Below are 23349 nucleotides of genomic sequence, written 5' to 3'. Positions count from 1 at the left end.
AATTTTAAAATTTTTAAAATAATTTTAAGGTCATTCTACAGGTATTTCTTTTACAATTTTTAGGTCTGAGCCTTATTATTCCTCTTGAGGCAGCAAGTGTTCCCAAGTAGGACTGTTCGAAATTATGACAACACCGATAAGGTCAGCCAGGATTGTTAATAGCCCCGTCTAGTTAGCTGCACTTTCTGACTCTCCCTGCACTCACGCGACTAGTTGGTTTACACAGTGCAACACCGACTATAGTCTACTTCGTTGATTTGGTGTCAAGTAGTGTATTTGGTGTCTGCGCCGTTTGCTGTACGTTCTGGAGCGGTGTATTGTGTGGTGCATGATCAAGTGGTGCATGGTAACGTGGTGTGTGCTAACTAATCAAATGAACTTCAAAGAAGCAGACAGGCATTTGTTGAATCTTTTGAACTTGAACAAATTCGTCTACTTGGTTGAACGTCCTTTCCCAGAGGCGCAACCACCAATTTTTGTCTGGGGGAAGCAAGTACCAGGATACACGTACCACTAATAATAATAATAATAATAATAATAATAATAATAATAATAATAGTAGTAGTAGTAATAATAATGATAATAAAAATTTTAATAATAATAATGTTATTATTATAACATTATTATTATTGATTTGCTTTATTTTACTTCGCTTCTTCTGCCATTTTTGGCTAATTGGCGAAGGTGGGGGTGAGTGATTGATGAAATTGATGAATGGACACTCACATACATCCATGCCCAATCCGGGATTCGAACCCGGGACTAACATTATTATTATTAGTAGTAGTAGCAGCGGTAGTATCAAAGACATTATTATCCTCGTAAATTATGCAAGAAGGGGATAGCAGTTGGTGCTAAAGCATTTGTGTTCGAACAAACAATTTGAATTATTTTTTCAACACGTTCAATTCCACATTATTAATAGAAAACAAGCACACAAACTATTTTTGAAAGACAGAAAATGCTTGATAAATGCATTCCAAATATAATTCTATTTTACATTAACATGTATAACTATCATGCACGATATATGTTTCACATATATGCAACATGGAAATTTAGAATGCATTACAGAGAAGAATAACACATTGCAAGCGAAGCGAGCAAAAAAAAATGGATCCAATCTTTTTGCAGGCTGTAGTCAATATTGATTTAATAGGGCGCAAACAATTTCAAGATACACCAATGGATTCACTCTGTTACAAACTTTTGTGCCTCGCCGATGATGTAGTGGCAGTCTTGCACGAACCGCGGAAGGAGGAAGGTGGATCAGTGATCTCTCCAGTAGCGTGTAGTTTAGACAGCGCGCGTGTATTACGTAATCGTCCAGTCGAACAAAACTGAAGTCTTGAAAATGGCCATCAAGCGAGTGAACACGTTGAAATTGAACTTTAGAGAAGTGACAAATAAGCCCACGTCAAATGAACTACATCGCTGGATAAGTACGAAATTGAAACTGAAACCAGAACAGGTTGTAAGTATAGAAGTAGAGTTTGAGTTGGTGTTGTAAGTCCACTTTATACACAGTAAGACTAATCGGGACTGGACTTACAGTTTAAAGTGGGATCCGAACCACTTGTGCCTCTACCGGGTATTGAACCCGGGACCCCTTGATTACAAGGCGGCGACGCTACCACTGCGCCATCGGGGAGGCCCTGTATAGAAGTAGACTATTATACAAAATGTGTTTTTGTGAAACTATTGTCTAAAGTAACGGGTGAACAGTTATTACGCGAGTCGAAAGTAGTGTATATGTCTAATGACGATGACGGCGAACATGAAGTGATAGTGACGTGAGCAGATGAAAATCATGTGATAGTGCGGCTGCACGTCGTGCCGAGTGAAATGTCAGATCAAGCAATATATTCTGTACTAACTAACTATGGACAGGCGATCTTCCTTGATGACGAAACGTACTCAAAAGACCACATATACCCAGTGAGAACTGGAAGAAAATTGGTAAAGATGAACTTGTCCCGTGCGATACCTTCATACGTTACGATCGGTGGCGACCGTTATTGTGCCACGTACAATGGTCAAGAGCGTAAGTGTGCCTACTGTGATGCGGTCGATCATTTCCTTAACCAATGCCCTAGTCACCAGAGGCCAACAGCATGCACAAGTGATAAAACTCGTACGCAGGGAGAGTGCGACCCGCCCCATTCAACCTCAACAGCGCTGAAGAAGTGATACACAATGCTCAGACAGTACTTCCGGTTACAATAACCAAGACGCAAAGTAAATCAACTGTAGACGCCAGTTCCGATACAATACAGGATGTCCCTTCAATGCCGACCGAAGAAAACAGCACCCTGCCTAGTGTTAGAAATTCTGTTGATCCCATGGAGGTTCCAGTATCTCCCAATGACGAGACTACAATCATGCCGCTAAGTATCCATACTACGCAGATGACTCCTGTGGAAACCATCGAGAACTCACCACCAGGAGATGCAGTTTCTTCGCAGACGACAAACATGGACCTGACTCTAGAAACCCCAACATTGCCGACCCCATCTTCACCCATACTGGGAAAGAAGAAGAGGAAGAAGTCACGTAGCACAGACCAGAATCACAGCAACCCGGCGAAGAAAACGAACGAACAGCGTTCACCATCGCCAGTGAAGTCTGACCCCAAGTGTGCCCAACCCTTTGGAAATACCCCCCAATCCCACGATGACGAACACTCTAAATACTGATTCTTTAGAAAACCTGTAAGTACATGCAATGTTTTGGTTCTTTATATCATTAGTGTACTATATGACGGCTCCCGTGTATCATTTTGCCACACTAAATCTGAACAAACTATCCTCTACAGTCAAACACCATGACTTGACTGATTATATAAAGCAAGAGGTCCTTCAAGAGGTCGGTACAGACGATTTTACATGTGGCCACGACTACACTATATATAATAATTTCACATACAACGCCACAGGTACTGCCATTTTGGTACGACAAGGTATGTCTGTTAATAAAACTTTCCTGCATCCCTCTGGGCGAATTACGTGCGTCGAAATAGGTAAAATCTGGTTTTGTAATATCTATGCGCCTTCAGGATCAGTGGCCCGCGAGGCACGAAACACCTTCTATGCAACAGAAGTGGCGACAGCTTTAGGGGGCAACCACCAACATATTGTCCTTGCTGGGGATTTTAACTGTGTGTTACGACGACAAGATCAATATCCAGGGTTTAACTCATCCCTTAGTCTCTCTACTCTGGTCGCGGCCTTTTACCTAAAAGATGTTTGGGAAACCAACCACCAACAACTGGAAGGATTCACCTTCATACGACCAGACTCGGCCAGCCGATTAGACCGTTTCTATGTAAGTGCGAACTTATTACCCAAAGTGTCATCTATAAAGATTTTTCCCACATGCTTCACCGACCACCTCAGTGTGCAAATAGACATGGCAATCGACGCCAAAACTGCAGTTCGGGGACGGGGATACTGGAAACTTAATAGTCGGATTCTTCAAGATGAACAATTTTGAACAGCCTTCAAACAAAAGTGGAAGGAATGGGAAAATATGAGCAGGCGCCAAACTGACATCATTACATGGTTGGACACGTTCCTGAAGCCGTCAATCAAGCATTTTTGAATAGCATACACACGTATGATGCACACGGATTGTTTTAAGAAATACAACTTCTATTATCGCGTACTCCACGAGTTGACGACACAACTCATACGGGGCGACCCAGTCCTGCAGGAACTGAAACGCATACAATCGGTCCTACTGAGGATGCACCACGAGCGAATGGCAGGTTTCGTAGTGAGAAGTCGTCTCCCAACAATTGACCCCCAAGAACAAGCCAGTATTGCCCATGTAAGCGCAGAACAGCGAAGTTGGAAAAGGAAACTCATAACGAGATTGCAACAAGGGAACGAATGCCTCACACAACCCTCAGACATTCGTGCATGCCTATATGAACACTTTGCAGCACAATTTAAGGCATCACAGGAGGAAGAAGAACACGTGCCATATCCCGATATCCCCACGCTATCAGGGGAAGATGAAGCCATCTTAAACCAACCATTCACTAAGGAAGAAGTGGAAGCGGCCATCCAACAAGCTCAAAAAGGAAAAACCCCGGGCAGAGACAGACTACCGATTGAATTATTTCAAACATTTTGGCCTACCATGGCAGACTTGCTTATGCGGTGGCTCAATGCCTGTTTTGCGCAGAGGAAGCTAGGTCGTACAAGCTCGACAGGTGTCATGGTCTTAATCCCGAAAGTGATACATCCCTTAACACCTGAAGATTATCGCCCCATCACTTTGTTATGTGCCGATTATAAAATATTGGCACGAGTATTAACGCGCCGACTACAACACTATGCAGCTACCCTACTAGGCCCCCATCAATTTGTGCACGGAACTAATGGTAATATAACTGCCGTCCTCACTAGCATACGAGACATCGTTACTGTAATGAATGAAGCCCCTGACTCGGAAGCAGCTCTAGTGGCCCTGGACTTCAAAGGAGCATTTGACTCATTGTATCATCATTATCTATTTCGGCATTTAACTCACGTTGGATGCGGAGAATCCTTCGTAGAAGCGATAAAGAGCCTATACACCCAGGCTCGGGTACATTTGTGTGTAAATGGAACATTATCCTCGCCGTTTGTTCTTCAACGCTCTGTTAGGCAAGGTTGCCCCTTTTCACTCTTCGCCTTCTGTACAGCTCTTAGCCCCTTCCTACACCAAATAAATCAACGACTACAAGGAATACAAGCATATGGCATGATTTACCGAGTTTTTGCATACGCCGACGATGTCACAGTGGTGGTGCGTGATCATCAGGATTATGTTAACCTAATGGAAATCTTGGAACAATTACGAGTAAATACAGGCTTGCGTCTCAACCTGAAAAAATCAAAAATACTACCCTTGGGGACAATGGCATGGAACTGGACAGAATCTGTCCCAATGACCGTGACGGACGTATTGAAGGTACTCGGGATCTACTTCTCGAGAAACCTGGTCGAGACTTCCAACCACACATTTCAAACCATAGTGCCCAAAATACAAGCAGTATTACACTTCAACCGACTCCGCCAACTGTCACTAAGCGCTAGAATCAAATATGTCAACACTTATGCACTCTCGAAACTATGGTATGTGGCGCAAATACTACCCGTGCCTACTCAAACGGCTGCGAGAATCCGGAGAATGATCACACCCTTTCTCTGGCACGGTCACCTGTTCCATGTAGCTCATAACACACTATGCCTACCAACTCGCCTTGGAGGACTAAACCTACTGAGTATCGACCGACAAGCGCAAGCCTTATTTTTGCACCGCCATATCACTATGATAGTCCAGAATCAAGATAGCATTACGGCTCGTGTGCTACGCTCCATGCTGGATGAAGTGGAACTAATTTATGTGCCCCAATTTACCCAGGTGTTATACCCACTAAATTTCTCTATTTACGAACAACCATAGTGGAAATTTGTTACATGTTGATGCTCCTTCCAAGTGTGGATCCTTCTGATATAACAGACAAATCTCTATCAAAAATGCTGCAAACCCGGATGAAACATATTCCGCGTATTGTCCCATTATTCCCCAGTGTGCGCTGGAGCATCGTGTGGAGAAACATAGCGGCGACCAACCTCCCCAATCGAGTGCGCTCCATATGGTACTTAACTGTACACGATGCTATCGTCACTAGAGTACGATTGCAGAGATACCTTATGGCAGACAACTCCCATTGTACCAAATGTGCACAGGACGACACCTTAGTGCATCGACTGACGACATGTGTGATAATCGTGGAACATTGGAAACACCTTAAGAAGTTACTTGGAATCATATGCCGCCGCTCCCCGAATGACTTCACGGTGAACCATGTATTAACTCCAGAGTTTCAGTATTTTCCTCTCACAAGAACACGTGCAGTGCAATTTCTCATACGACATTATGTCTATTATCTGCTTGGCAACCAACCTCATGTACAAAAACTGTCATTCAAATTATATGCCAGTGAACAATATTATCACAATGATAAGATAACCTGTAAAGCCTTGTATGCAGATTTCCTACATGTGATCCTTTGAAATTCACGTCCAAATGTAAAATCTAATCTGTGTAAGTAATAGCTTCTTTCAATAAATAAAATTTAAAAAGAAAAAAAAGTGGTAAGATCGTCGCCTTGTAATGAAGGGGTCCCGGGTTCGATACCCGGTGGAGGCACATGGCACAGTGGTTCGAATCCCACTTTAAACTGAAGGTCCCGTCCCGATTAGCCTTTCAGTGCGTAAAATGGACTTAAAACAAAAAATCAATATTACAACTTATTTTCATTTAGATCGTTCGGCGCCCAGGGTCGACTCCCGCCGCCCCCTAGCTACGGTTCTGAACTTGTTAAGACTAAGAAAAACAGGTATTGCGAGCGAACCGAGCAAGAAATTTTACGAAAAGTATTTTTATTTGCATAAAATTTGAAGTTGCGGGCGGTAATTGCCCCCTGCAGGTACACTTGGCCGTCAATGTTTGCCCCCCCCTTGCCCCCCTGTGGTTGCGCCACTGTCCTTTCCTTGAACCAGCCTGGCATCAGGATACACTTGCACCTACTCTTTCATGGCATGTTTATCGTTTTACCCATATCTAAATTTCTGGCGCTGGGTTGGAAACGGCACGTGAAGCTTGCCTAGTTCAGCAAGGTTAGCTATCTCCCTGGTATATAACTGCGTGGAGCAATGATTTTGGCCTCCTTTATGCTCCGAACATTGTTTAAGTGTGTCGTCAGTACTGTACGGTAGTCGAAGGACATTAGGCAAGGTAAGTGCGGTAAGTGCGCTTTTCTTCCCTCGTTTTTCTTATACCGACCTCCGAGGCACCATAGCACGCTACGACGCCAGGGGTCCCGTGTTCTAATCACGGATGGGTGTCCTTTGCGTCATTAATTTCTTCACAGCGTCTCTCTTTCTCATCTTCGCGATTAGCCAAAAGTGGAGTAAAAGCGAAGTAAAATAAACTAAATCAATCAATCAATCAATGTTTTTCTGGAGGATACGCACAATAAGCTACACGGTATGCGACAACCAACCGGTCTTCTCCTAACTGTATCTTTATTTCTTTATTTATCGTTAGAAAAAAAGCATATGTATACAGACACACACACACACACACACACACACACACACACACACACACACACACACACACACATATATATATATATATATATATATATATATATATATATATATATATATATATATATATATATATATAGGGGCTGAGCTGATACCGCTGCCGATGTATCGGTATCGGAAAGTATCGGTTGAAATACAGCTACCGATACCAGCCGATACTTCTCCTCCATTTTGGTGTTTCATGGGGTCCATAAAAGGTGCCGCGTGACATTCTCGCGGAGCCTAATTATCCTGGAAATTCTGAAAAATTGAAACTTACATTTTATTTTGCACGAATTATGGACGAATACTGAAAATTAATGCAAAAAATTGGAGGATAATATTTACGGACCAATATTGATAATTATTTTGAACCAATTTTATTTATTGCAATTCTCAAAGTATTCTCAAAAACTGTGATGATCTTGTTGATATTCATTTAGAATAATTCTTGCTGGTAGAAGTCAGGAGATAAAAGTATAAGAAAATTGTTTGGTTAATAACACTAGTAGAAACACAGTCATTATGTACATTGGTTTTATGTGAAATATTACACAATTATTGTTTAATTATATACAGATATTACAACTTGAAAATACATTTTACAAGAAACGTTATTCGAATATTTAGAATAGGTATTAACTTAATAACCAGTGGCACAACAGCCCTAGAAGGGCCTATACTTATATCCCGACTGCCAGTCTCCCTTCAACAATCCTACCACAGAGAAGAACATTTTCAAAATTATCTTCTCTGTCATCCTACCTAGAGGTGTGAACCATCTTCAACCGGTAGCGGGCTGACGTGGGGTTAGCACGTCGAACCCTCAGCCGTTATAGGAGATTTTCGAGATGGAATCAACAACTATAAATAGTTAAAACATGATTGATTGATTTGGTGTTTAAGTCCACTTTATGCACAATAAGGCTAGTCGGGACTGGCCCTAGAGTTTAAAGTGGGATCTGAACCACTATGTGCGTCCACCGGGTATCGAACACGGGATCCCTTGATTACAAGGCTACGATTCAACTACTGCGCCATTGGGGAAACCCTGTTAAACCATAAAATACCAAGTTAGACAACCTACATTCTAGTTAAACTCGAGTCTTGTATTTTTAGTTATTTTATTTTAATTTTCTTTCCATTAGCCATCTGGTGTGATCTTATAGTGGAATCACGAGCAAAACAACCTGCGCAGACCCGCGACTCCTGTGCACCGTACCCCCGCGAGTAGGGGAGGAGATAGTGGACCATGCTTCCTTATGGCCCGAGGTGGAGGGAAGAAGGGAAAGCTGTGCGGGGACTTCTCGTCCCAAGGTTTTTTTCTTTGTGGTCGATCTATAGCTCGCGGAAGAAAACCCTTAAAATTTTGCGACGCCATCTCTTGGTGGGGACTTGCGGACCTTCTGGAGAGAAATTGAAGTTAAGGCGCTGTGCGCACTCCCTAACGAGGAGTATCAGAACTACCAAGAGTGCTCAGAGAACTGCCTGTACTGCTCAGTCAAGCGTGGTGACTGGTGAAGGGTGACGGCCATAAAGACGCTTCCTCTGCTTATAAAATTATCATCTCTGTGATCCTACCTGAAGGTGTGAACCATCTTGAACCGGTAACGGGATGACGTGGGGTTAGCACGTCGACCCCTCAGCCGTTATAGGAGATTTCCCAGATTTACGCTACTCACTCGTAGCTCCCCAATTGCCTCACGATAGTGGGATGCCACCGGTCCTCTACACACTATACACATGCCGAAAACCTATAGGTGTGTTTCACCTACGTCACAAACTGTTGCATTGTGGGATCGAGCAGCCTTGATTGTGGCGGGTTCTTGTAAACATTCGGAATTCAAGCGGACCGGGGGGAAATTTGAACCTTGTTTACGATTGCATACTTTGTGCAATATTAGGTTGTTCACGTCTAACAGGCACTCACGTTTATCCTAGAATTTTCCGAGAAAGAACAGAAGGTGCAATTGTCACGTGCCAGTTCAGACGACACAATGAAAAACACAAGTAAGAAATGTTTCCCGAAAGCGACGATAGATGGCAGCACGCCATATAAAGAAGAGCAGAGTTCATTGTAGAAACTAGGAGCGGAGAAGAGCGATTATATATATTATAGTAAATGCAAAATATATAAAGGAAGAGTATAAAAATTATAGAAGGAGTGAATAAAATGTTGTATATAGCCAATTAAGATAATTAAGAATATGCTCGTATATGAAATAATTAGGAAAGTTAATAAGTGAGCAAATGAATTCAGAAATGTATCTCCTTTCTGATCCTAGTGATCAAAATTTGATTTAATACCTCTGACGAGGAGAACATCGTCAGCTTTTGTATTTGTCCGTCCCTCGGTGACGCTGTGTTCAATTAGACGCCCCGAAGCACTTACGGTTGCGCTCCTTATTAGACGCACTGGGCCATAGGCAGCGCTTGCTGTTAGCGATCCTGGGCTATTCCCTTTTTGGTCGTTACATAGGAGGTGGCGCTAATGTCAGTTTAGTCGCCCCTAATCTTTCTATAAGTATAGCTTGTGTCGTTTGTATAATTCCAAAGAAGCGTGGAAAACGAGCGCATACATGTAATAAATGAGATTACGCTTTAAAGGCAAGGACAATAAATTAGAAGAAAGAAAAGAAGAATAAGCCCTTTCCAAAAATAGAAAGATGAAGAAGCCTTTTCCCTAATCAAAGATAGGAAGGAAGAAGAAGCCTTTTACCAAAATAGAAGGAAGAAAAGAAGAAGCCTTTCACCAAAATAGAAGGAAGAAAAGAGGAAGAAGCCTTTTCACTAATCAACGATAGAAAAGAGGAAGAAGCCTTTTCACTAATCAACGATAGAAAAGAAGAAGAAGACTTTTCCCAAAAATCAAAGATAGGAAGGAAGAAAAAACCTTTTACCAAAATAGAAGGAAGAAAAGAAGAAGAAGATTTCCTTTCAATTATACATATATTTATAAGAAGAATATAACCGACGTAAATTTGGAATCAGCATATATATATATATATATATATATATATATATATATATATATATATATATATTATTTATTTAACTATATCCTCTTGGCTATAAAACGCTTTCATATTTGGAATTCTCGAATAAAGAACCTATCCCCTGAGATTAAAATATATCTGTAGCCGTGGTATGTTTATTTTAAGAAGTGCACTAGAGGGACGTTGCACAATTCACGGCACAGAATTTTCCGATTGTTGAATAGAATACGCCGTCATGGCGAGAATAAATCGTGCCAACATTAATGAACAAAACAAACAGTACAGAACGGTGGGGTGAACATTTCTTTTCAGGTAAGTTCATATATCGCATTTCTCTGTGACTTTTAGTACAAATGGATTGAACTGGTGTTTTTTTTATCATACTTGCAAGTAGAGTTTCCTTGTTATTGTTTTATTTGGTAGAAAGGTGTTGATAAGTTTGACAATGAAGATGATAACATTTAAAGTTAAATTCATCTTCATAATTGCACGCTCGTATTTGATTATTTATATTTCATTCATTAACACAAACTGTTATTAATTGAAGGGCTCGGTGCAAGAAGGAGCTAACCCTCAAAAAGTTGTTTTCGAGATATTAGCATTTGAAAGTTTGAAAAAATCCATAAATCTGAATTTTGTTTGTATTATTGTACAGTTGATTTCAAAAGCATGTCTGAAGTTTCAAGTTTACATGGATACATTCAAATGTGGTATAATTATTGCAAAAATGATTCAATTAGTTTGTTTTCAGTTTATTGTTTCCCATTGTTGGTTAGATCCTTATTGCATCACAATCTTCGGTGTCAGTTCTGTGGAATAACAACAAACAGGAATACATGACCATTATATTGTGAACAAAAAATATACATAAGAATGAAAAATCAAAGTTGATTTTGTAGGGAGAAAAAAATGACATACAAGTTTAATTCATATGCAGTGTCAGCCCTCCTAATGTATCAGTCATCAAGTCCATCCAGAATTTCTGCACTCTCCTCGGCAGCTACTTGCGTCGGAACAAGGCTGAGATAAAAATTATGGTATATTGGAGGGATCCATTCCAACAGGGACATTATGTCTGAATATTTCCGGACATCTATGGAAATCTGTTCCTTGTACTTGCATGGACTTGGGGTACCTCTGGCAGTGGACGGCCTCTTTTCTTTAGGGTGCACCTAGTCCATACTGACGCTTCTTTCTGGTATGAATAACTCTCATGCAGAATATGGCGAGTAGCGGATTCCATCATGAACACCGCAGCCTCTTTAAATTTGAGGGGCTCCTTACCATCTGTGGTGGTTTTCTTGGTAATTGATGCCACAAGTGGTGTGAGATCCTTGAAGTCGGTTTGCTGCATGCGTGTTACATGAAATTTCTTCTTTCTGTTTGCACTGCTGATCACATCTGCCCATTCATCTGTTGTATATTGTATATTATAGGAAAATGTGAATGACCTCCTGGAAGATTGTCCCTTTGTGGAGGAACGTTTCGTATTCTGAATTCTAATATTTTGCATGAGGTATGTGTTCCGTGTTGCATAATCAGCCAAGTCCTAGAATGTGTGAAAAATGAACTCTGCATCCCCGTTAATTTTGTTCCAGCATTTCTTTGGACAAGTACATGGCTCACCTATCTTCCTGGCTGGAACAACATCTTTTGTGTGCCCGGATGTGTACTGCTCTCCTTTATTTCTTCTTCTCTTACGTTTCACTCTCTCCCAGTTATCTTGGTCGCATCGTCTCTTTCTGGTTGGAGGATGTTTCACAGGAGATCGGTCTGTCGTCCTTGTGATGTGAAGGTCATTCTGAAATGGATCAGAGTAACAAATTTATTTGAAAATGTAAACTAGGACTAAGCAATAACAGTCCAATCCACTCGACAAACAGAAATTTCCGAAACACATCATTTTTGCAAATGACAAAACAATTCTGATTATTTATCTTTACATTATTTCTACAATACCTTTGCTGTTGATTGACTGATTGATTTGTTGTTTTAAGTCTACTGTACGCACAGTAAGGCTAATCGGGACTGGACCTACAGTTAAAAGTGGAATCCGAACCACTGTGTGCCTCCACATGGAATTGCACCCGGGATCCCTTGATTACAAGGCGACGACGCTACCACTGCTCCATCCGGGAGGCCACCTTTTCTATTCTATACGATTTATCGCAATGTCCTTGATGGTACGTTGTCAGAATTTGTCATTATTAGGGAACCATGTACGTGTGTCATGTCGATTTCTTCGTGATTAACTATTTCAGCAATATGGTGCTAACCTACATTCATTATGTTAGCAGAAGTTTTCATCAGAATAAGTTCATGATTTTACTGTACCAACTTGCAAGAGGCCTGACGAATGTAGTGAGCTGATTTTCGAATTAACATGCACATCACGACGCACACTTACCAACCGTTTTCACCGTGCCCAAGTCTGAGACAATAAGGTGTTAACCAACATTTTCAAAAAATACCAAAAATGAAAACTTCTTTCTTACCTCAGAGTCGGTGCTTTCGCTACTCGACACTCCACACACATAGTCTGGGTCATCAAAGCTGTTGTCACCGCACAGAGGGCCATTTTCCTCATCAGAATCACAAATATATGAGGAGGTGCTCTGCAGACCTCCCTCGTTATCCGACATTTCCTGTGGCTTGACACCTTGTTGCACAGAACTTTCCGTTCGTACGTTCCTTTCGAAGAAGGGTAGCATGTGATTGCGCGCGAATGTGACACAGCACCAGCACCACCTCTTGGTGAATGCAGCAGACGTTCATGCCGCACGTACTGCACGGTGTATCTCAATTTTGACAGAAGTGAGGGTTAGCTCCTTATTGCACCGAGCCCTTCAATTGTTATCCTATTCATGAGAAAAAGTGCCGGTAGTCCAGATAGCACGTAAGTTAACTGCAAGTTATATCGAATCACGATTTAACTTACAACTAACTTACTTGCTATCTGGGAGTGGGTTTTGCGCACTGTCAGAAAAAATCACTGCTTGGTTAAAACATGTTAATGATATATCAAAGTACGTATCTCAAATGGATTGATTTATTTGGTTTATTTTACTTCGTTTTTCTGCTATATGTGGCTTGTCGTTAAGATCAGTCATGCCCAGGCCGAGATTCGAATCCGAGACCCCTAGCATTGTAGTGTGTTGTGCTAACCACTACGTCACTGAGGCCTGCACATCCCAAATTGTTAAAGCAAGGAGTGAAATTACTGTTTTTGAACAACTCAACATTTCGTATTACTGCGCTTGAACAAACGTTAAAAGGAAACATAGAAGATAATGGCTGAAGTCTTGGAATTTTCAGTTAATCTGTACTTAAGGCAGTCGATGACCACTTTCTCCCACCCCGAGCGGGAAACGTAAGTTACTTGCTGGATGTAAATATTTCAAGCAGAATCCGAACCATTAATAAATACGAAAACAACTGATTCCATGTAGCTGGTTCAAGTAAATAATCACAGGTGAACTAGAGTTGGCCTTTTCGTTGCATTTTATGCAATGTTACCGACATTTTACACAGTACTAACAACAAACGTGCACTTTGCGCAGGTGTAACGAACGCTGTGTGGTGAGTATTTCCTTCCAGACGACAAACGTGGCGGTGGTGCGAAACCTGACGTCACTCACATGAAAGCCACCTATAGAGACTGATCCCAGGCGGACTCGAACCCATGCCGTCCCGCAGTCGGAGTCCAAAACGTAGCGCCTTAGACCACACGGCCACAGAGGAGGACATTTAAAATAGGTACACCTCCAGTTTAATAGGACCTCAACAGGGACGTATCAAGAAATATGTTTCGGTGGGGGGGGGTCCAAACCAAGTGTCTCAGGAATATTATTATTATTAATAATAATAATAATAATAATAATGTTTATATTAAAATAATTACAAATCAAATGAATACTAATTACAATACATAAATTAATATTATATTATTATTACACAATTAGGTAAAATACTATAAAAATAGAGATACCTATATGAGTGAATTTTGATTACGTAGCTTACCTGTAGTAGAGTGCCACACGTAAATTTGCCGTTGCGTAGAAACGAATTTTCGTTTCGTCTCCCTCTCTCTTAGCATCATGTGTTCTACCCTGCTCGAAAACCTTCGCTATTGTTGCCACATTGTCATTCCATTCCTGGACACACTCGCGCAAACATCATTGAAAACAATTGAATAGCGCTCCAGCTCGCGGTTCCCCCCGTTCGGTAGGGACGCTAATGTGGCAATATAGCACGGCGTAGTGCTTGCTTCTTTTATGCAGTGCATGTTCATTGGCTAGCTAGTAACTAGTGTTGCCAACTGTAATAATGAAGCACTATTTCTGTCAAGGAAGGGGAAAAGGCAGGTAAAGTGGCTGTGAGTTTTGTTGGATTGGAAGCACCATATTTTTATTTTATACTAAGTATTTGACCGGTTTGACGTTGTGTGTTTGTATTGCGTGTGTGTATGTAAAAGTGTGTGTTTGCTAATGAACGTTAAATTCCATAATGCCTCCAGTTCTGTCGAAGTTGAAATCAAAAACCTTCCATAGCCAAGCTCGGGAAATTCTAAGCAACGTGCACGAGTTCATGAAGGAGGAAGCCAGTCATGGTGTTAGCATCCCAATAAAGCATTTTGGCAAGAGAGCAGCGAACAGCAGCAACAAATTGTTCATATTTCATAATTTTGGAATTATTCAAAATAAATAAATGATGTGGCTCCAACATCATTTCAACTCTGGCTCCGGCACGTGTTCTTGTAGAAATTGCATAGAGGAGGCTGTCATTTTTGCTGCTTAATGCGATACATATTGTTTTCTGTGTTAAAATTGCCATGCTTTGATGGGTGACCAAGTTCATAGCAGGGCCGGCGGAAGGGGAGGGCGAACCGTCCCATCGCCCAGAGCGGCAAAATTTGAAGAGAAGAAAAAAATAAGCCTATTGAAAACTGTGATCGAGCGAGATATTCTTTTGCGCTGAATAGTATTGAAATAGCATAAGAAGTCTCATTATTTATTTTATATTTTGATGTTTTAGTTAGGAATATATTGATTTTCAATTTTCCGTTGCTGCGTAATGACCGGGGGGGGGGGGTCGAAATAGAGCGGCATCTGCCGCCACCTCCCAGGGAGGCAAAATGACTAGCGCCTGCCCTGGTTCATAACAAAAGAAAAAGCCGCGCAGCTTATCGTCTAGTGGCAGTATATGTACTTGTTATTGTTGTGGAAGCCGGCATCCTTTGTAAATGTACAACAAAGGCAACCGACTGTCGCCGATCTCAGAGAGGAAATAATAATACTGCTTCAGGAGGAGTGTTATGGTGCAATTGTAGTGGTTTAACACGTTGGCATGTTATTATCTGCCGTTGCAGTTCCATACCAGTGTATACGGGTTTTGGGAGTGAAAAGTTAGAACGCCACCAGTGCATTAATGCAATGAAAAATAATATATATATTTTTTTATTTTGTTTGAAATCACTCAAATAAGGAATCGTATGAAGAAGTCTTCTTTGCAGCATTTTTGGTAATTTTACTTATGTGTTAGTTCATATTTTGCAAATTTTTAGTCCATATGTATGTAGCTACATACAAAGCCACTTGTTAGTACATATTAATCCTAGTCCTGGTATAATGCATGACGTTTAAAACTCAACGTTAGATAGACCTGAATTCTCTAATTTTATTGTTGTACGTAACAGCTGTGCATCGGCGCACTGCAGCGATTTTTCTATCTGCTCCATTAGCAACACTGCTTCTTTAGTTGTTTCGCGCATCGCACGGCAGAATTATCTGCGCTGGACTCTACAGCGCCTAGAATAACGTAGTGTGGAAAACGGCATGCTTCAGCGCTCTCTGGATGGTTCCACTCGAAAATGATCCGCTTGAGGCGCTGGTGTTGACCCCGGTGCTTGGTATTCGTCTGCTTATAATGGAAGTAAATGGAGTTTTCGCTGCAACGTCTGTTTCTTTTACATGAAGCATTTCTATTAATGTGATAATTGCTATGATATTTGGTACAGTGGTCGCGAAGATATTAACGAACATTCTAGACAGTCGACCACGTCCTGTTATCGTCATACTTTCGTTAATAATACGGGAGAAAAAATACGCGTGGAATGCTCTTGGCAACTAAATTTTTGTGTATGAATTAGGTTCGTTATTATTATCATCATCATTTCTTTTAAAGATATACACACTGAAGCATTTGTATTTTGGATATTTACTGTCTCTTTTCTTCCGCTTTAAACTAATCGCGGCGATGATGATGATGATGATTGCATGAAACGACAAGGGGAACCCCACAAAACTTTCTTAGTGCCATCGACATGATTGTAAGGCAACTTTCAAACCAATGGGACAAGCGACACGGGATGTTCACACTGTCACACTAGTGACACACACTTCCAGGCTGTAAAATAGCATTCATTGCACATGAGGGTCCAAACAGCAAACGACACGTTCATATGGCGTATTCGCGTGCTACTTGTTACTTCGGTCGGAAAGCTCCTTAAAGGAAGGGTGCTGAGACCGAAGCGACGCGCTACAGGGGGAGTTCCCAACTAAGTGACAAGCGACATGGTGCCTTCAGTCTATTAGCAAGCGTTGCTTGCGAACAACAGATAGGCGACACGATAAACCGCACATTACAACAACAGATCTAGGCGACACGATAAGCAACACGTGTCGCTTTGTCGCTTCTGCGTCGCTCAAACTGGGCCATTTCCTCAATAGCTTGCAACATGTTGCCGTGGTTTGTTGTTCGCCCATACGCGATGCAATGAGTGTCTTGATTTAGTGAGATTGCGCACCAAAACGACAAGCGGCACGCGACACTTATCGCTTGAGGATTTCACCAACCGAACGCTGGCCTGTGCTTCCCGTCATGCCGCTACGATGTGAAATGTTGCTCTTGATTGGCTCGTTTCCAAGCAACATGTGTCGCTTCGGTGTGAAAGTTGCCTTGGACCGAATGACCCGTGTCGCTTTGGTGTGATATCCTCGTATCGTTTGTCGCGTGTCGCTTTGGTGTAAAATCTCCTTGAGGAAACGGTGCAGTCAGAGCTTGTGTCCCTACGGTTCGAAAGGCTGCATTGATTTCCGACTGCTCGCTTTCAAGCGACATTTGTGGTTTGTCGCCTCGGTATGAAATATCTCTCAGGATACTATTTATATTCTAATAACATAGAAAAATAAACTCTAATACACAGTCCAAGACCTGACGTCCGGAATCACATTGCGATGTTTCTTCTTGTGTTACGCATGCTATTTATTTATTAATTTTATTTTACTTTTCTTTCCAAATTAATGCCATTTCGTGACTGCAAATCACTCCACAAATATAACTGTTTCCATCAATTCACGTACCGCCTTTCTAGAGAAACAAATCTACACAATATATTCCAAAAACTAACTAAGTCGCATTACTTTCATAACAAAATTAGCACCTGGGTCGATCGCACTGCCATCTACTTGTCATCGTCTCGGGGAACCAGTTTCTTGGGTCGTTTTCCACACTACGTTATTCAAGGCGCTGTACCTGTAGTTAATATCGGAATAATTTACATAAAAACAAGTGCCCTGGCAAATGAAATTAATGTCAAATAGATGAATAATTGAATATTTATCGAATAACAAAAATGATGTTACATGTATTACTTTGAGAAAAGTAAGTTTCTGATTAAAATTTTATAGATATTATTTTGAGTAGTAGTGTACATAAATCTTCTTTGTAATGTCATTCAAAGCCGCATGATCCCAATATAATCCTTGCCTTTTAAAACGTTTAGAGGAAATTAATAAGCATCGATTATTCAACAAATGCTAATATTTTCATTACTTAATTTAAGTACTTGGTGAGTCTTTCGGGGGGGTCCGGACACCTGAACCCCCCACTAAATACGTCCTTCCTGTCCTTCAAAGCCGTATGATCCCAATATAATCCTTGTCTTACAAGTTCAGAGGAAATTACAACAAATGCTAAACGAGTATATTTTCATTATTTAATTTTCGTACTTAATAAGTCTTTCGGGTGAGTGTGTGTGTAGGGGGGGGGGGCGTACCCCCTAAATACGTCCTTCCTGTCCTTCAAAGCCATATGATCCCAATATAATGCTTGCCTTACAATAAGTTCAGAGGAAATTATACAACAAATGCTAAACGAGTATATTTTCATTATTTAATTTTCGTACTTAATAAGTCTTTCGGTTAGGGGGGGGGGCTCCGGACCCCCTCAATACGTCCTTCGTGTCCTTCAAAGCCCTATGATTCGAATATAATCCTTGTCTTCCAATAAGTTCAGAGGAAATTATACAACAACGGCTAAACAAATATATTCTTCATTATTTAATTTACGTACTTAATAAATCTTTCGGGGGGATCCGGACCCACTGGACCCCCTAAATACGCCCTTGGACCTCAAGTTATCGTACAAAAATATGTTTCCTTGAGTTTCGCTCTTGCAAAATGGGGCGGAGGGGAAAATGTGAAATTTCTCGCTCCTCTAGCACTTAAACGGCGGCACATCCTAGTAGAAAAATGTAGAGAATTTTATGTATGTTATTTTTTGTCATAACCTATTTTGTTGTAAAATGCTTTTCAAGCGAGATATTTGCCAAAAACGGATTTTTTGCGCCATTTTTAAAAATGGCGGTCAAAGCAGGCCGGCTTTTAATGTACACTTTATGCACAGAATGCCTTATCGGGACAGGACCTACAGTTTAAAGTGGGATCCTAGACACTGTGTGCTTCCACCGGATATCGAAGCCAGGATTCTTTGATTACAAGCCTACTGCGTTACCACTACACTATCAGTGACACCAATTTTCTTGCTTTATTTCTTAATTAACCACTGATGTGTACAGCATCTACGAGGAGAAGTCAAAAATTATGTACACTTTTGCCACAACTTTTGTCAGGTTGGCCACACTGCCTTCAGCCCTTGTGTGCTGTAAGGTTGTACGTTGTACTTTCAGCAAAAGCGCTGAAGCCAGTGTGGCCAACCTGACAAAAGTTGTGGCAAAAGTGTACATAATTTTTGACTTCCCCTCGTATATATTCACTAGAATCTTATCTTTACACTGATACATGATATACGCTACTATACTCTGTCGGTCACTGGCGTGCTCAAGGGGGATTGGTGTGAGTCACAAATTCCCCCCTTGGCCCAGTATTCCTAAAAAAGAACCACAGAAGTAGGAAAAATTGGCAAAATGAGGGCGAACTTCCAGATAAAGGGTACTTAACCCCTCCTTTTTCGAAAATCCTGGGCACGCCACTGGTCCCGGTATCTCTGGAGTAAGCGAATGAAAACAAGTACCTGCGCAAATAGTGACGCAAGACGGCTCCACCAATGAACACGTGAGATGGAATGGGATTGCGTGGAGGGGGAGCGAATGCAGTTACCAGCCTTCGCAGCAGCGTGCACTGCTTCGCTCTGCCCAATCGGTTTCTCCCCTTCTCTGCCTCTAAGCATGGCCTTGCTCCAGAGATTGTCGGGACAGATTATATTACTGTAGCTAAAAGTTACTCTTTCCGATACAGTTTCAATGCCATGGCATAGGAGGAGCAAGCGGGGTGAAAGTTTGCAAACATCCGCGACATCAGCTGCCAGTGACGTCACCGCGTAACCAGTCCATAGAGGGAATCTTAGAAAGGAAAGGGATTTTTTGTAGCCATTGGGATATATCAGTGTGAGCCAGGCACAGCAGTGATTCATTCATTCGCTGTTTGGGGTCTCGTCGAGTGTGTTGCGCTGACTGATCTGGTAAGTGTAACGTAACTATAACGTTTGTAATGTGTTTATTCCTGTTGGATGTATCTCTGCCTTAATTTGGCACATGTATGCAAGTTATTCTCTGTAGTACAGTGGTTAACGGCATTGCCTTGCCTTGTAATCACAAGTTTTCGACACTCGCGTGGACTGACCTGGGCCGGATCTACACGTAAAGTAGACTTTCTGATTGTATTTTTGTTTAGTGTTTCTCTTCTACCACTTTTGGCAAATCGCAACAAAAAGTGAGTTAACGTTTTTTTGTATTTTTCTTGTTTTATGTTGTTTTTCTTCCGTTTTTGGTCACTTGCGATGATGAGACACTGGCGTACACGGGGGGCTGATGCTACAACATTCAAAACGGAGGTTCAAAATTACAATTACGCTTCCCCTAGAGTAGAACGCAGCCCTTTTCAAAAATAAATCCTGCGTGCCTTAGATATGATAATTGATTGACTAAGGTTATTATTTTACGTCGCTTTTCTGCCATTTTGGATAATCGCGAAGATGGGGTTGAATAATAATACTATGGCATGGAAGAAGAGAATCATAAGCGCGTATGCAGAACAGACTATAATTCCTACACTTGAGGTCCAGGTGCCATAGTTTCGTTAGTCTGCAAAACGCAGTCTAGGGTGTACTACGCGGAAGGGAATGACATTTTGATGCCTTAAGAAGGGGGCACCCTTTTACACGCCAAGATATGATTACGTACAGGCAGTGTCGGCGATTAGGGGGCAGTTCACTCCCCACACTTTTTGCCACTTTAGCTCGTGCACTATGTTAAATCTTACCTACCAAGGGAAAGTAAACTGTCCTTGCTCCCAAGTTTTGGAACCTAATCGCCGCCACTGCATACAAACCGTCGGATGAATTCAAAGAAGTATGAGGGAATACAGTTTTTGCACACACTCCACCCACATTATCTTTTGAGTAAGATAACCAACCACTTGACTGTCAGGTGCGGGCGCAGATTGCAGCACGCTACGAGGCGTGGAATTCAGTGATTGCTGTGCAGAGGTGGTGGCGTACAGTGAAGGGTAGAAATGCAACTATTTGGCCGGAGACAAGGACTGTCACAGGAAGCTTATGACCACAGGTTCGGTTGCACAGCAATCAATAATTCCACGCCTCGTTAAAAACTGACAGTTAGCCACTGTCTGGGAAGCCTTGCATTATGTTGGCATTACATTTATGTTTTCAAATTTTGCATATTTACGGTTTCTGTCAATTTCTTTTTTGCTTGAACTTTACATGCTAAAACTATCTTGAAAATCATTCATAATTGTACAAGCCTGGCCATGCTTTGTTAATATTACAACAAGCCGGCCCCCGTGGCAGAGTGGTTAGCATATCGCACCCCGACGCTAGGGGTCCCGGGTTTGAATCCTGGCCTGGGCATGGATGTTGTGAGTGTCAATTCATCAGTTTCATCATTCATCCTCATCTACGCAAATTAAGCCAAATGTGGCACAAGAAGCGAAGTAAAATAAAGCAATTCAATCAATCAATATTACAACAAGAACAGATAGAAAGATTTAAATGATACGCTCGCTGGCTTGCGTGATCTCTAAAGCAAGATTTCAAGGATAAAGTCAAGGGTAAAGGACAACGACTGTCTCATTTGTATGGAACTCTTCTTTTTTATCAGTGGCTTTAGCTGTATGAAGGTTGAGCATGTTAAGTGGTCGACTTTCGATGGAAGTTCCAGATTTGAGTCCTGGTCGGAGTGTTATTTGTGAACCTCCTTTCATCAGTTTCAACTATTCATTACAGAGGGAAGGCAGGGCCTCACCGATGGCGTAATGATAGTGTAACGTCATCGCCTTGTAATCAAGGGGTCTCGGGATTGATACCCCGTGGAGACAAGTATTGGCTCGGATCTCACGCTAAATTGTAGGTCCAGTCTCAACAGTGGACTTAAAACATTTCTTTTGCAGGTGATTTGAAACAAATCTAACAACAGTAGATATGTTAGAGATAAATTGATAGATAAATTGGCACTTTCATTTTAGAAGAGGCCACACAGTTCTCAAACTTTAAAATAAATTTGCATAACTGCCAATGAAAATAGTAGTGGGGTTTACGGTACGGACAGCGCAACTTTTAAGTGTAGAAAAGGCGAGGCTATTTGATTGAACAATCAGATTTGCTTATACTTAAAACAAAGCCAAGAGAGGCCTATACCCCAATTCTTCAGGTGTGATATGCTCTGATTTTTAAGAAATTCTGAGTTTCTAGTGTAGAAAAGGCGAGGGCTCAACAGATAGATTTACCTATACTTAAGACAATGCCAAGAGGGGCCTATACCCCAATTCTTCCAGTGTGATATGCTCTTAATTTTAAGAATTTTGAATTCTAGTGTAGAAAGGGTGAAAGCCTCTCAGACAGATTTGCTTATACTTAAAATTATGCCAAGTTCCCATATGATCTTATTGCTTATAGTGTGTTTTTCTGTCAAAATCCCAGGAATTGAATTTTAGTGTAGCTCAGATTGATTCTGCCATGTATATTAATATAAAGCTTATAGTTACTGGGTTCTGAGGCCCAGTGGAGTGTGGTGCATAGCCCCATGGTTTTTATTGCCTTGCAATCAGGAGGCCTCTGGGTTTGAGTCCTGATAAAATGTGAAGCCTCTCCTGATGGCAAAATGTTAATATTGTTGCTTTGTAAGCAAAAGGCTCGGGTTTGAGTCCTGATAAAATGTAAAGCCTCTCCTGATGGCAAAATGTTAATATTGTTGTCTTGTAAACAAGGGGCTCCGGGTTCGAGTCCTCATATAAGATTGAAATATATACAACTGCCCACACATAAGATATTCACTGCTAGCTGATAATACAGTTGAGGTTTGTGTGTTGTACAACAGGATAATAGAACAATTATCTTCTAGAACTGCTCCGTGACTCTCTCATTTCTTACATCATAAACATATGATTTTTCACCTATGAGAATGACACTACAAATGGTGTCTTCAGGTAAAGCCTCATGGAATTCACAGATAATTTTAATGTTTGTTCTGTCATTCACCACAACTTGTTTTCTTTTTGAAGTGTTGATTACAAACATGGGTCTCCGTGTTTTGAATTCATCTGGAGTGTAGTACATATCAGTACTGCCAGTAGTGACTCTTTTGAAAGCCGAAAATGCCTCATATAATTTGAGAAAATCATCCTTGGACATGTCTAAATTGTAATTTTCTCTGGGGAATACCTCATTTCTGCCATTTTTAAGATATATGTTCTTGATGTTGCAGTTATCAAATCTACTTGAATTTTTTTCCTGATTATTGTGTCTTCCAGTCTGAAACAATACCACTACAAAATCAGGCATGTCATATTGAATACTGGAGAATGAATTTGTAGCATCAAACTCATAATAGGTGCCAGATGCGGGCTTCTGTACGCATTGATATGTGTAAAATTGCAGAGGAATCTGTGGAT

The 23349-nt window shown here is 41.2% G+C and overlaps 1 protein-coding gene across 3 annotated transcripts in view; it reads left to right on the top strand.

Moving 5' to 3' along the window:
* Positions 1 to 6731: 6731 nt before the first annotated feature.
* The window catches only part of LOC145991986 (putative caffeoyl-CoA O-methyltransferase 1), an 82897-nt gene continuing 66279 nt past the window's right edge, over positions 6732 to 23349 (top strand). The window contains exon 1 of one of the 3 annotated variants that reach the window (XM_083130068.1): positions 6732 to 6792. The gene's annotated coding sequence lies outside the window, so the exon portion shown is untranslated. Of the gene's footprint in view, positions 6802 to 19833; positions 19904 to 23349 lie in introns of those variants that run through there. The other 2 variants (XM_083130618.1, XM_083129436.1) reach the window with 2 other exon arrangements.

This window comes from Lepisma saccharinum, chromosome 1 (assembly GCF_977018435.1).
Source record: "Lepisma saccharinum chromosome 1, izLepSacc3.1, whole genome shotgun sequence".
NCBI lineage: Eukaryota > Metazoa > Arthropoda > Insecta > Zygentoma > Lepismatidae > Lepisma > Lepisma saccharinum.
Note: the sequence above shows the minus strand (reverse complement) of the source record. Positions and strands in the feature narration are given on the sequence as shown.